The sequence below is a fragment of the Cervus canadensis genome, chromosome 7 (assembly GCF_019320065.1).
Source record: "Cervus canadensis isolate Bull #8, Minnesota chromosome 7, ASM1932006v1, whole genome shotgun sequence".
Classification (NCBI taxonomy): Eukaryota; Metazoa; Chordata; class Mammalia; order Artiodactyla; family Cervidae; genus Cervus; species Cervus canadensis.
The window spans coordinates 18,520,696-18,536,068 of NC_057392.1; the positions used below are offsets into that span (position 1 = coordinate 18,520,696).

Here is a 15,373-nt window from a genome sequence, read left to right on the forward strand (position 1 = left end):
AAATACAGAACAGACTTTTGACTCTGTGGGAGAAGGTGAGGGTGGTGTTTTCGAAAGAACAGCATGTATACTATCTATGGTGAAACAGATCACCAGCACAGGTGGGATGCATGAGACAAGTGCTCGGGCCTGGTGCACTGGGAAGACCCAGAGGAATCGGGTGGAGAGGGAGGTGGGAGGGGGAATCGGGATGGGGAATAAGTGTAAATCTATGGCTGATTCATATCAATGTATGACAAAACCCACTGAAATGTTGTGAAGTAATTAGCCTCCAACTAATAAAAAAATTAAAAAAAAAAATTAATAACCCTAAAACACAACAACAAAAAAGATCACAAACTTATTTTTCAAATAACATATGAAAAAAAAGGAAATGGGCAAAGCACATGAATAGGCAACAATAAAATTCCAAAAATAACCTAAAGGCACAACAGGGAGATTGGCTAATAAATTGCAGACATATATTTACATATAATAAAACAGAATGCTATGTGAGAGTTGGACTATAAAGAAAGCTGAGCGCCGAAGAATTGATGCTTTTGAACTGTGGTGTTGGAGAAGGCTCTTGAGAGTCCCTTGGACTGCAAGGAGATCAAACCAGTCTATCCTAAAGCAAATCAGGCCTGAATATTCATTGGAAGGATTGATGCTGAAGCTGAACCTCCCATACTTTGGCCACCTGATGTGAAGAACTGACTCACTGGAAAAGACCCTGATGCTGGGAAAGATTGAAGGTGGGAGGAGAAGGGGACGACAGAGGATGAGATGGTTGGATGGCATCACTAACTCAATGGACATGAGTTTGAGTAAACTCCGGGAGGTAGTGATGGACAGGGAGGCCTGGCATGCTGCAGTCCATGGAGTCGCAGAGTCGGACACGACTGAGCGACTGAACTGAACTGAACTGAACCATTATAAAATTATAGAAGAATACATATTGACGTGGGAAATGTTCAGAAAACAGTAAAAAAAATCAGATAAGATGAATATTTAAAAGAGATATCCCAAAATATTAACAGTATATATCTCTACATTCTAGAACTACAAGTGTTTTCTTGTCTTTTTTACTTGTGCACAAATATTTAACAAATTTTACATTCATAATATGTTGTTTTTCAATTTGAAAAACGATAACAAACAGTGAAAAATTTTTAAGGGTTTAAAACTGGAACCGTTTAGAGAAAAGATTTTAGCATAAGTGTGAGAGATATTCTTCACAATCTTATAAAGTTATAGCCTAAGCCATTGAGATATGCTACATTCAAGAGTAAAGTGAGATAGTATCTTAGACAAATGTCTTTACCCTAGGCTGACATTTATCAGGAGTTGTGTTTGTAGGCAAACGACAATGTTGATTCATAAATATAAGGAGAAAGCTGGACCAGTAGGAGGTTCCTTGTGCTTCATTCAAAGTCTGTGTTTACCACATCAGTGACTCTCTTGCCAGAACACCTGTTCTGTTCTGGACTGAGCTGCTTGACAGGACCAGACTGCTGAGTTTTAGATTGGGTGGTACCTCCTCACTAACTGATTCTACACTGTCAATAGGTTGAGATGGGAGCTAACACATCAACTCTAGTTTACTGCATGCATCACCCCCCCATCCTCTCACATGAAAACCAACCATCAGGGTAACTGATGAGTAAAACACATGGGAAAAAAATCTCACAATAAACTACCCTACAATACCAGTGTCTTGTTGTTACTGTCATGACCTAACACAAATTTGGTGACTTAAAACAACTCAAATGTATTCTCTTACAGTTCTGGAGACCAGAAGTCTAAGATTCCTTTCACAGGACTAATGTCAAGGTGTCAGTAAAGGTTTCCCTGGAGCTTTCCAGGGAAAAAAGCTTCCCTGAGCTTTCCCTGGAGGCTCCACGGGGTGGGAGGACCAGCGGCAATCTATCTCCTTGAACTTTTCAGCTTCTTGGGGCTGCTAACATTCCTTGGCTTGTGATCCCTTCCTTGCATCACTCCAATCTCTTGCTTTGTCATCACATGTCCTACTGCCCCACTGGTCTCCCCACTCCCTCTCAGAAGGATCTATTAGATTTGATGTAACGATATCAAAACTAATAGACAGTCCAGGAGAATCTCTCCATGTCCAGAGCCTTCACTAAAATACATTTGCATAGGGTAGTTCTATTCCTGGGCTTCCTCCGTGGCTCAGCAGTAAAGAATCTGCCTCCAAGAGCCACAGGAGATGCAGGTTAGATCCCTTGGTTAGAAAAATCCCCTAGAGGAGGGCATGACAACCACTCCAGTATTCTTGCCTGGAGAATCCCATGGACACAGGAGCCTGGCAGGCTACAGTCCATAGGGTTGCAAAGAGTCAGACATGACTCAAGTGACTTAGCACAGTACAGTTCTATTCCTAGTTTTTTAAGGAATCTCTATACTGTCTTCCATAGTGGCTGTATCAATTTACATTCCCATCAACTACAAAAGTTTCCCTTTTCTGCACATCTTCTCCAGAAATTATTGTCTGTAGACTTTTTCATGATGACCATTCTGACCAGTGTAAGGTGATTCCTCATTGTAGTTTAGATTTGCATTTCTCTAATAATGACCCATGTTGAGCATCTTTTCATGGGTTTATTATCCATCTGAACCATGAGGAAATCATAATTGAAAAAGACATATGTACCCCAATGTTCATTACAGCACTATTTATAATATCTAGGACATGGAAGCAACCTACATATCCATTGAGAGATGAACTGACAAAGAAGGTGTGGTATATACACATAATAGAATATTAGCCATAAAAGGGAACATATTTTGAGTCAATTCTAATGAGCTGGATGAACCTAGCACATATTATAAAGAGTGAAGTAAGTCAGAAAGAGAAAAACAAATATCGTATATTAACACATATACATATGTGGAATCTAGAAGGATGGTACTGATGAAACTATTTGCAGGGCAGTAATGGAGATAAAGACTTAGGGAACAGACTAGTGGACATAGTGGAGGAAGGAGAGGTTGGGATGAATTGAGAGAGTGACATGGAAATAAATACATTACCATATGTAAAATAGATAACCAGTGGGAATTTGCTGTAGATGCAGACAGCTGAAACCTGGTGCTCCGTGACACCCTAGAGGGGTGGGATGGGGTGGGAGGTAGGAGGGAGGTTAGGGAGCGAGAGGCCATATGTATACCTATGGTTGATTCATGTTGATTTATGACAGAAACCAACACAATATTGTAAAGCAATCACCCCCCAATTAAAAATGAATAAAAAAATGAATAAATACATTTGCAAAATCTCTTTGGCCACATAAGAAAATATTCAGAGGCTCTGGGCATGAAGAAGTCCCAGCCCACAGAATTCCTCTTCTTAGAGCAGCAACTCGGTACATTTGTATTGATGTTTTAAAGTCCTGACACGCTACGATTCTCTTCAGAAGCACTAAATTGAAAGTAAGTCAGATAAGTGGGCTTCTGAGAGGAAAAGAAATACTCATTCTTGAACTTCCTGTTGTTTCCCCAAGTCTCCAAGAAGGGATGCACAGCTGAAAACACGTATGTTTTTAAGAACAATTACAGCACAACTGCCATCTGGCAGATACAGATGTGATCAGTGGCTCCTGCTTAAAAAATGCAAACGATGCCTTTGCCTCCGTGTGGCCTGTCTCTGCCAAGAAGGCAGTAAAAGCAAGAGAACGCCCCTCTGCCGAGTGTGCCACCCTGATCGCCCACCCCACGCCTGAGAAAACAACAGAGGGTGACTACAGTCACCGGTGGAGGTGACTGAAAATCTGTAAAGGCAAACATGGGGCCTTCAGGTTCCTTAATGCAGCAGGGTCATGCGACAGGGCTGATCACCCCCAGGACGGTGATGTCCCTACCACTGCCACACCCACAAGTGACCTACGGCAGGCCTCCAGGCTGCCCCTTCTCTTTCTCCTCATCATCTAGAAAGGTGACACATTTGTGTGTCTGTGATCATGAAACCACTGAGTTGTTTGGGGAGTTAGTAATTACTAGTGTAACTACTTACTACAACGAAAAGTAAGACAAAAACAATGAACTCCGACTTGGAGAGATTGGCAAGGAAGGGAGAGAGGAAGCAGAGAATGGAAGCCCACATCTGGACCCTTCAGTTTCACTGGAGAAAATCACACAGCTGGGAGGATTTGTGTCACAGTAAACACACAGTCCGGGCTTCCCTGTGGCTCAGTGGTAAAGAATCTGCCTGAAATGCAGGAGACCCAGGTTCAATCCCTGGGTTGGGAAGATTCCCTGGAGAAGGAAATGGCAACCCACTCCGGTATTCATGCCTGGAAAATGCCATGGACAGAGAAGCCTGGTGGGCTACAGGCCATGGGGTCACAAGAGTCGGACACAAATTAGTGACTAAACCACCACCACAAAGACCCAGGCACTTACCTACCCAGGCTCCATTCCAGTAAAGGTCATGGTCTTTTCACCTTTTCTAACCTCCCAAGCCTCAGACCCCTTGCTCTCAGGAGCCTATCTGCCCTCCCTCTTTAGAAAAAGGAGGAGAAAAGAGTGAAAAAATGCCTTTACCCATCTCACCACCATCACCAAGTCTCCAAACACTCCAGGATCAGGTCCCTCCTCCCCTCACTTTGGGATGGAGACAATGACATGTTACACGAGGCACTCCTCCGGCTCCGTCCACAGTGAGAGGGGGTGTGAAGATCAGACTGTGGAGGTGGCCTTGCTGATGCTGCATCTAGTTCAGAGTCAGAAAAGCCCAAAGTCTGCCAACCTCCATTAAACAGAAGCACAGAGGCTATTCTTCCCGAGGGTGAGAAAGCCTGGGGACAAGGTTCTGCCGGGGAGTGAGGCTTCTTCCACTCCAGCCTTTCTCCTGCGACCTGATCCCTCCTGGGTCCCTGTCTAATTGGTGGTCACCGATTCTCACCATTTCCATATGCTCTGGCCCCTCACTGAGCAGGGTTCCCCCTGGATCCCATCACCTCCCACCACTGACCCATTTCTCCCCATTCCCAGTAAACCTACACTGAGGAGACGCCTCTTCTTCCCCAGTCGCTGGTCTGGTCTCTTCTTCCCCAGTCGCTCCACCTCCCACCCCAAGGCACTTCCTGCCCCCGTCCTCTTGACATTTGCCATTGATGGCCATCGCTTCTCATTTCCCTTTACTGAGTCACATCTCTGGGCCAGATCCCAAAATGTTGGTGTTCTCCGGGATTCTCACTCAGGCTCTTCTCTCATCTTACTGAACACTTGCTCTTAGAGGTGGTGGCCACGCCCTGGCCCAGATGACAGTATATCAGGTCTATCAACCAGCTCTCCACTAGCTTGACCCAAGCCTGTCCCCCGAGCTCCACATCCACCCTTCCATCTGCTGTTTGATACTCCACTCAGATGCATTCACAGCATCTCAAACTGACCAGGGCCACACCTGAGCCTACGCTTTCTCCTCGCCCACCCCTAAACTGCTCCATCTCCAGTGGTCCCTGCATCAGGGAAAAGCACATCCACCCAGCCTTCCACACTAGACTCCCTTAAACACACCTTGAATTGGCTCCCTTTTCCCAGCTGCACTGCTTGGCAGTCCAAGCTCCCATCCTTTCTTCTAGGAGTGGTAATGACCTCCTAATGGCCTTCGAGAACCCCATCTTGCTCCCCTCAAATCCATCTTCTACTCTGACACCTCCTTATCTTCTGAAAATAACATGATCACATGACTCCTTTGCTTAAATACTCTAATAATTGCCCAAAGGCTTTTGAACAAAGAAGAGAAGTTGTCCCAACTCTTTGCGACACCACAGACTGTAGCCCACCAGGCTCCTCGGTCCGTGGGATTTTCCAGGCATGAATACTGGAGTGGGTTGCCATTTCCTTCTCCAGGGGATCTTCCCTACCCAGGGATCGAACCCCGGTCTCCCACGTTGTAGGCAGACGCTTTACAGTCCAAGCTACCAGGGAAGCCTCTTTTTTGAACAAAACGTAACCTTAATTTGAGCCAACCATCTCTTTCTAACGGACCACCATCTACTTCTCCAGTCCTGTCTGAGTCATTCTTCTTTCTCTGGGACGATCCCTTCTGTTTCCTTGTCCACTTCCCCTGTTCACCTGCTTCCTGGTCCGTGAGGCTGACCAGTACTGAGGGCACTGCCAAGCTGCCCACACCCTCTGACTTCTGCAGGCTCAGGGCAGTGGGAGCCCTCGCAGAAGATCAGAGGAAGGGAGGAGAGTCGAGGCGGTCACTAACCCCCGGCTCATTTCCTGATGGGTTTCCTTAGCTTGCTGCATTTGCCAACCAAAGATCACTCCTCCTGGGAAGTGGGCCTCTCCTTCCAGGCACTGGGACCCACTACATCCTCGCCTGCACCCACCAGGCTTGTGGACAGTGACAAGGCAACCATCACAGGACTCGGGACACTGCCCAGCCTTTGTGCTCTCTTGACATCCAGCCCAAACCTTCAAAAACAGTGCCTTTATTAAATACTCCTGGCATTTTCTCACCTGTGAGCACCATCTATTTCCTATAGGGATCCCGCCTGGTGTATCCTCATCCTTGGTACTCCCGCCCTCTGATCTTTTCTCCAAACATTCAGCCTCGCCACAACTGAGGCTGGGCCTTGTGCTCCACCTGACCCACAGGCTTGACTAAACGCTCCACTGTGCACTCCCAGTATGCAATCTCCTCTGCCAATGACACACTCCACAACACTGCCATTACTGATTTATCTGTTTAATTAGCTCCACAAAAACAGGGGCCATGTCGGTGGTACCTGATTTCTCCAGTGCCTGGCACCCAGCAGATGCTCAATCAGGACACGCTGACCAACACACTCATTCCTCCAAGTTTGAGATCAAACCCAGTCAATCTCAAAGAAAATCAATCCTTAATATTCATTGGAAGGACTGATGCTGTAGCTAAAGATCCAATACTTTGGTCACCTGATACGAACAGCTGACTCATTGGAAAAGACCCTGATGCTGGATACTGTGAAAGGTTGAGGGCAGGAGGAGAAGTGGGTAACAAAGGATGAGATGGTTGGATGGCACCACCAACTCAATGGACAAGAGTTTGAGCAAACTCTGGGAGATGGTGAAGGACAGGGAAGCCTGGTGTGCTGTAGTCCATGGGTTGTAAAGAGTTGGACACAACTTAGCGACTAAACAACAACATACTCATTTCTCCAAGTTTACCTAGTGGATAACCTGATTGATATTGAAAGTTGCATTCCAGCTTGCATATTACACATGAGAATTGCTACACAAATAGCTTTGGATGACCTTGGGTAAAAAGTGACATCATTCATTTCCAAATTCTAGAGGTAGTCAAAACTCATCCTTCATTTTGACAGTCATGACGTCCAAAAAATTTATGAGTGCTAGGATATGTATAAATAGATTTGAGGGCTAGATTCCAATTAGTTTCATCTTCATAAGAAATTAGTCTTGCATAGCAGACCCAAAGTAATATATAATGAAAAGCATTATAAATATTTGATTAGTGGTTTATTATTATTGAACTCTGTTGACCACATAACCCTATGGTGTCCAAATTCCTTTATATATGAAAAAGTCTGTGTCCTACAAGCCTGCAGTCCAAACACAGGTTTCTCATACCTGCTTCCTTCCAAGTCAGCCTCCAGAGCCTTTTGATGGCTACTAGGGGACTGGTTCTTGTCCTTGATCTTTTTTGCTTGTCCAATTTTATTTGTTTTTTTCATTTTTACTGGGATATAGTTGACTTACAGTGTTGTGCTATGTCCTTGGTTTTTTTATTACCCTTAACTACTGTCAACCTAATCACAGGTTCTTGGTCCTCCCACCCTCACACTCTCTGGGGGACAGTTCTCCTGTCCACGCCCCTTGGAAAGTTTCAGTCCTCTCCCTAGACCAGAGAAGTGGGATGGAGGAGTTGGGAGGGAGACTCAAGAAGGAGGAGAGATATGTATACATACAGCTGATTCACTTCATTGTAGAGCAGAAACTAACACAACATTGTAAAGTAACTATATCCTGATTTTTAAAAATAGGAAAAAATAAGCAAAAGATTTGAAGGGACATTCACCTAAAATATATAGAAAAATAGATAGTAAGCACATGAAAAGATATTCAACAGTATGTCTTTAGGGAAATGCAAATTAAAATCACTCTGAGATACCACTTCACACCCCGTAGAATGGCTGTAATAGATAAGATAAACAATATCAGCGTTGACAAGGATGTGGAGACATTGAAATCCTTACAACACAGCTGGTGGGAATGTAAAATGGTGCATCTATTTTGGAAACAGTTTGATTGCTTCTTAAAAAGATGCACATAAGTTTACCACATGACATAGCATGTCTGCTCCTTGGTACAGGCCCAAGAAAAATGAAAATACATCTCCACACAAAAAGTTGTACACAAATTTTCATAGCAGGATTATTCATAGCCAAAAGCGGAAACCATCCAAATGTCCATCAACTGGAGAGTGAGTAAACAACGTGTGGTTCATCCGTATGATAGAATATATTTGGCAATAAAAAGGAATGAAGGATTGATGTGTGCTACAACATGGAGGAACTTTAAAAACACTATAGTTTCTGAGAGAAACCAGTCAGTAGACCATAAATTGTGTGAAATATACAGAAAAGACCACTCTATAAAAGAAGGAGAGTAGAATTCACAAACATAGAAAACAAACATAGTCTGTTTCCAAAGGGAAGGAGGAGAGGGATAAATTAGGAGTTGAGGATTAACATACACACACGATGATATATAAAATAGATTACCAACAAGGACCTACTGTATAGCACAGGGAACTGTATTCAATATCCTGTAATAACCTGTAATGAAAGGGGCAACAGAGGATGAGATGGTTGGATGGCATCACCAACTCAGTGGACATGAGTTTGAGCAAACTCCAGGAGATAGTAAAGGACAGGAAAGCCTGGGGTGCTGAAGTTCATGGGGGTGGCAGAGTCAGACATGATTTAGCAACTGAACAACAACCTAGATTGTTAAAGAATATATATACATATATATATTTATTACATATGTGTAATATATATATATATAAATAAGTGAAACACTTTGAAACTAACACAACATTGTAAATCAACTATACTTCAATAAAGAATGTTTTCAATTAAAAAAAAAAGAAAGAAGAAAGTTGAGTAGAGGTGTTGCCCAAGCCTGGGGGCTGAGGGTGGGGATGGGGAGTGAAGGCAAATAAGCATGAGAAATACTTTTGGGTGGTGGAGAAATGTTTTGCTAAGATATTTCTAAAATTGGATTTTGATGGTATTTGTACAACTCTATAAAACTTACTAAAGATCAGTGAATTGTACTTAAACAAGAGAGTCATGTGCTATGTAAATTATGCCTCAAAAAAGATGCTAATGTATAATTAAATTAAAACACAATTAAAAAGTAGATAAACAGCCAATAAAATGAGCCTTGTGATTACCCAGGACAGACCCCACCCTGCCTTGGACTACAGTCAACTGATGTGTGTCTGTGTCCCCATTGAGACTAGTGCTTCTTGCCATCTGGCATTTTCATTTTTGTTATATCCACAGCAGAGTCTCTTGACTACAGTGAGCATGCAATAATTATTTGTTGAATTGAACTCCAGCGGAAGTTTAAAAAGGCATTTTTCTGGACATCAAAATAATGTTTTAAAAAAAATTTTTTTCACAAAATGCTTCCCCTCAGCATCCCCATGTACGTGATGCAGGAAAATGTGATGACGTGGGTGTGAGAAGCAGATATGACATTTAGCTAAAGACCCAGCAAGTCAGTCTTTGGGGGAAAAAATACAGCAGCAGTGAATGTGTGTCGCTTCCTGATTTCGAGCCAGATGACGGTGGCGCTCCAGAAGGGGCAGCCATCCGTCCCCACTCCACACTGCCAGAGGCTGCTGGCTCCTCTGCTAAAGCTGTCAGATTACACCCCACATGGCTAAGCATGTGGACAAAGAAGACAGCTGAAGCTGCTTTTAAGTTTAGTCTAAGTGTTACCGTGCTTCTGCTTGTGGGACAAGGAAGAACAAAGAATCTCACTCAGGAACTTGTGATGGGTCCTGATGAAGCTGGGACTAGACCCATCAAAAGTCCCTGAGTGGGATCGCACACCCCCAGGACTGCACCCAGGAGGGTTTGCTGTTGTTCAGTCACTAAGTCGTGTCTGACTGTCTGCAACCCCATGGAATGTAGCCCACCAGGTCCCTCTGTTTATGGGATTCTGGAGAACACTGGAGAGAACACTGAAGTGGGCTGCCATTTCCTTCTCCAGGGGACTTTACTGACCCAGGGATCAAACCTGTGTCTCTTGCATTCTGGATGGTCTCCTGTATTGCAGGCAGATGCTCTAAGCTGAGCCACCAGTGAAGCCCAAGGTTGATAATCTTGACTCCTAAGTGCCACCCTGTTATCTCACCACCAACACATCAGAAGAATGTCCACGAGCTGACCAGGCCTCCTACAGTGCTCACCCCTAATATCGACTTTAAAAACTCTTCCCTGAAAGCCAGCAGGGAGCTGAGGTCTTCTGAGCATAAACTGCCTATTCTCCTTGCTTGACCCTGTAATAAACACCATGTCAGTAGATTGATTTTACTGTAATTTGCACAGGTGGACTGAAGTTCAGTTCCATGACATCATATATCAGCCAGAACCCCAAAATCAGTATCTGCAGCTCTGCATTTTAGAGAGCCATCACTTGAAATGAGCATTTCTTTTTAAAACTTTTACCCTTCAGAAATAAATCCTGACTTCATGCACTAAAGTATCTGATACCTACCAAAAGCTTAATAATGCTTGTTGAATTTTAATTCACTTAGTTGTTCCCACAAACTCACCAACATAAATCATGAAGAAAAAAACATAACAAGACTTCAATTTCACCCCAAAATGAGCCTAAACAAGGACAGAATTTTTTCTATAGGAACTGGGAAGGGGGCTTGACATTGTGGCAGAGCTGGTGGGTCAAGAAGAAGAGCGAGGTGCGTCCAGGAAAAAGAAGAGAAGGGAGGTCAAGAGTAGACAGGGAGGGTGAAGTCAGTGCACCTGAGAGAGACCGAGGGAGCCTGCGGACCAGAGGGCAACCAGCTCAGCTGTGGGTCGCTCCTCAAGCCTGCCTTACTTTCTCATCTCGAGAAATCTGTATCTCCCACCTAGCTCTTCATGCTGAGCCACACAGAGTGGGTTTCCTGATCACTCATACAGTGTCTCACACAGGAGAGGCCTCTGGGTCCCTACAGGTCCACTTGGTCTTGGATATGACTCACCATGTTCTCCACTCGAAGCATCAGGACTTCAGTGAAAACAGAGCATCCCTTCTCTGTCCCCCAGTTTCCTGGTACTAGAGGATAGAAGAGACGGCTTACAGGGAGAAGAACCACAGATCAAGAAAAGGTTTTAAGGTATCTATGGAAAGTGTCATTGACTAAATGGGGAGTGAAGTTTTATTTATTTATTTTTTAATTTAACTGCAGCATCACTGACTCAACAGACATGAATTTGAGCAAACTTGAGGAGATAGTGAAGGACAGGGAGGCCCAGTGTGCTGCAGTCCATGGGGTTGCAAAGAGTTGGACATGACTTGAGTGACTGAACAATAATTAGCTTGAGAAGTGACTTTGAAAGTTCCAAGTGGATACATCTAGTCAATTGAAACTCAGGTTAGAGCTAGATGCAGTAAGCAATGGGCGTGCATGTTACCATCCATGAAAAGAGCAGAGAATAAAGACAGATAAGAGACTGGACCTGAGCATTAAGAAATTCTAACACTGAAAGGCTGTACATGAGCTGGCAAAGCAGAATGAGAGAGAGACCAGCAAAACATGAGAAAGCAGAAGAGTAAGAGAAGCTGGAAGCCAAAGGAAGAGACTGCTGCAATGAGGAAAGAGAGGTCACTGGTGTTGAACACGACTGTGAAGATGGAGAACCATCCACCACGTGTAGCAGGAAGCTACTGGTGACTTTGCAATAAACTGAGTGAAGGGAAAGGCTGATTGGTGTGTGCAGATTGGGTGCTGAGGGGATACAAGGTAAGAACATGGGGCCAATTAGTGCTGACATACCATTAGAGAAATCCGACTTTGAAGTGCAAAAAGAGAGAAAGGAGGATAACAGAAAGTGAAGTAATAAACAAAGAGCAAATTTGTATGAAAATGTAGCCAAATATACACTAAAAGGTATAATAAAGATGATATGGTCAAACCAGCAGAAATGAAATACCATTTCATTCCATAGAACACTAGAGAATGAAATAATCGAATCTGAAGCCAAATCTCTTTGCCCTAAAGACTATGGTTGGTCAAGAGAACAGAAGTCCAGGAGATTGAACATATGGGCATCAATCTAAATAACTGGCACATGAAGACAGGGTGGCAGGGCAGCCTGATTCATCAAATCTTTAGGACACTTGTACTTTTCCAGTGGTCTCATAGACACAGTTGAAATCCACTGCTGCCACAGAGCAATCATCTCATCCAAGAGGAAGCAGACAGCAAAGGCCCTAATAAGCATCTGTTTACCAGAATGCAAATGAAGTGTGCTGAAAATAGCTTTAGTTGTGCCCCAAAACTAGGGGCCGGGTGTGCTGGAGAAGACTCTTGAGAGTACCCTGGACTGCAGGGAGATCAAATCAGTCAATTCTAAAGGAAATCAACCCTGAATATTCATTGGAAGGACTTATGCTGTCTGAAGCTCCACTACTTTGGCCACCTGTTGCGAACTGCTGACTCCCTGGAAAAGATCTTGATGCTGAGAAAGACTGAAGGCAAAAGGAGAAGGAAACAACAGAAGATGAGATGGTTAGATGGCATCACCACCTCAACGGACATGAATCTGAGCAAACTCCAAGAGATACTGGAGGACAGGGAACCTGAAGTGCTACAGTCCATGGGGTTGCAAAGAGTCGAACATGACTTAGCGACTGAACAACAACAAAACAGCTTCAAGCTGTGCAAGTGTCGGTGAAATCTTAAGCACAACCAGGTGGGAGCCCCACCTTTTGGTATAGTAGAGAAAGGACCAAAGTTAGAAGTGTTGAAATCTCTCCTGAAAAGACGTGCTATGAAACAAGAAAGACTGCTTTCTCTCAGTTACAGTTAATCCCCATTTTATTTTTACTTTTTATATTATTTTTCCTGTTTTTTACTTTTATTTTTGGCTTCAGTGACCAGCATATGAGATCTTAGTTCCCTGGCCAGGGATAGAACCTGATCCCCCTGCTTTGGAAAGGTGGAATCTTAATCACTGGACCACCAGGGAAGTTCCTTAATCCCTATTTTAAAAGCTCACATAAAGTTGTGCATAGATGAGGAGGGAGCTGATTATCTCTACTGCATTGGTATGAAAGCCTTAGAAGTAACTGATGAATAAACAGTTCACTGATGTTGAGACTTTGATCAATCTTGAGGAAGAGGATAAAATGGAAGAAGAACATGAGATGTTGCCCTATAGACCTGATTAACTTGGAACCACATCCTTGCAGCTGTACAGGCAAAAATAGGAACATGAGAATTGGGACTTCCCTGGTGGTACATCAGATAAGAATCTGCCTGCTAATGTAGGGGACCCAGATTCAATCTGGGAAGATCCCACATGCTGAGGAGCAACTAAGTCTGAGCACCACAACTACTGAAGCCCATCCTCCACAATGAAGAGTAGCAGTTGCCTGCCCCTCCTCTCCACATCTAGAGAAAGCCTGTGAGCAGCAACAAAGACCCAGCACAGCGAAAAGCAAATAAACAATTTTTTTAATTAAAAAAAAAAGACTAAAAGCATCCACAAGAGGCAACAAAGCAAGCTAGTTAACAGGAGGTAGACCAGATAACTGAAATATCCAGGCTTCACAAACTAACCATCAATTATTTAATGGTAATGGAAACTATTAGGAAGGTCCATTGATCTCAGATTCTCATTAATGGAAAACAGCAATTCCTGAGGCAACTGAATGCTTAAAAATGTGATGATAATTTACAGGAGCTTCCCAGGTGGCACTAGTGGTAAAGAATCTGCCTGCCAATCCAGGAGACATAGGTTCGATCCCTGGCTTGGGAATATCCCCTGGAGGAGGAAACAGCAACCCATGCCAGGGTTCTTGCCTGGGAAATCCCATGGACAGAGGAGCCTGGAGGGATACAGTCTATAGAGTCACAAACGGTCAGACACAACTGAAGCGACTTAGCACAAATAAAGACAAGTAGTTGAGAGGATACATATCAGACCTTCTAAACATGACATGAAGGAAAATGCTCAAATGCTGCAACCCTGTGATGGAGGCAAGCAGTTAAAACTGAGGGTTTAGGGGCCGAGTGGAGCAAAGAGATCGACCATCATCAACCTCAACCTTCAAGTTGTGGCCATTTTGTTGATTCCTAGTTACAAAAAATTTAAAAAGCATCATGAATTTGAGTAAATTCCAGGAGATAATGGAGGACAACGGAGCCTGGCATGCTGTAGTCCATGGGGTCACAAAGAGTCGGACATGGCTTAGTGACTCAACAACAACAAAGCAACTTCAATCTAAGTTGTGTTGGTGTACCAGAAGGAGCCTACTGCTGGGGAATTTCCTCAGGACAACTAGGAATGGACAGGCTGACAGAAGATAAGGCTGTTTTCACCCAGCAGGCTCCCCTCCTGGAGCCTACAACCTGGGCTGGCACAGATAATGCTGCGAAGGCAGGCTGCTTCACCTCTGAGACTCAGAACCCCATTCAGTACAGAGGAACAAATGGACATCCCTTTATCTCCAGGATAAGGTCAACGTCGGCTGGAAAAAAATGAAAAAATAAAATTCTCCAACACTAATTGAATCTCTTCCGCTTAATGAGCACCAGAGTCTTCTAGGGCATCTGAGATGATGTCTGTCTTACAAAAGAAATCCTTGGAGAGTGCCAGTGAGGGCCGTGTGACAGGCACTGAACTCTGTTTCCTTTTCCAGGGTATTTTCATTTGCACTGAGACCATTTGATTGGATGTTTACAACAACTTCACGAGGTAAAATGGGAATCAGTATGAGCCAGATTTCAGGGATTTGGGCCAAAAAGACTGGTCCTGAGTTGGAAGACATGGTTTGACCTGAACACTCACCTAAGTGATCTTGGGTGGTTTTTTCCAACGTTCCTGACTCTATTTGCTTATCTGTAAAGGGCAGAGAGCTGTGAAACAAAGGACTTTTATGCAAGTTAAATATGATCATCAAAGATGATACTGCAGCACCTGGCACACTGGAAGTTCCCAATAGACTGTAACTATCACTCTTATCCATCCATCTATCAATCCATCCATCCATCCATCAGGTGCTCAGTCATGCCTGACTCTTTGCAAGCCCATGGACTGTAACCCACCAGGCTCCTCTGTCCACGGGATTTTCCAAGCAAGAATACTGGAGTGGGTTGCCATTTCCTCCCCCACAG

General features: G+C 43.9%; 1 protein-coding gene and 1 non-coding gene across 2 annotated transcripts in view; one reads left to right on the top strand and one right to left on the bottom strand.

The window, feature by feature from the left end:
* DSCAM (DS cell adhesion molecule) overlaps positions 1-15,373 on the bottom strand; it is an 806,431-nt gene that overhangs the window by 757,209 nt on the left and 33,849 nt on the right. The gene's annotated exons all lie outside the window — the stretch shown is intronic.
* On the top strand, positions 4,175-4,246 carry TRNAF-GAA. The gene has a single exon. It is a non-coding gene; the product is annotated as a tRNA-Phe (tRNA).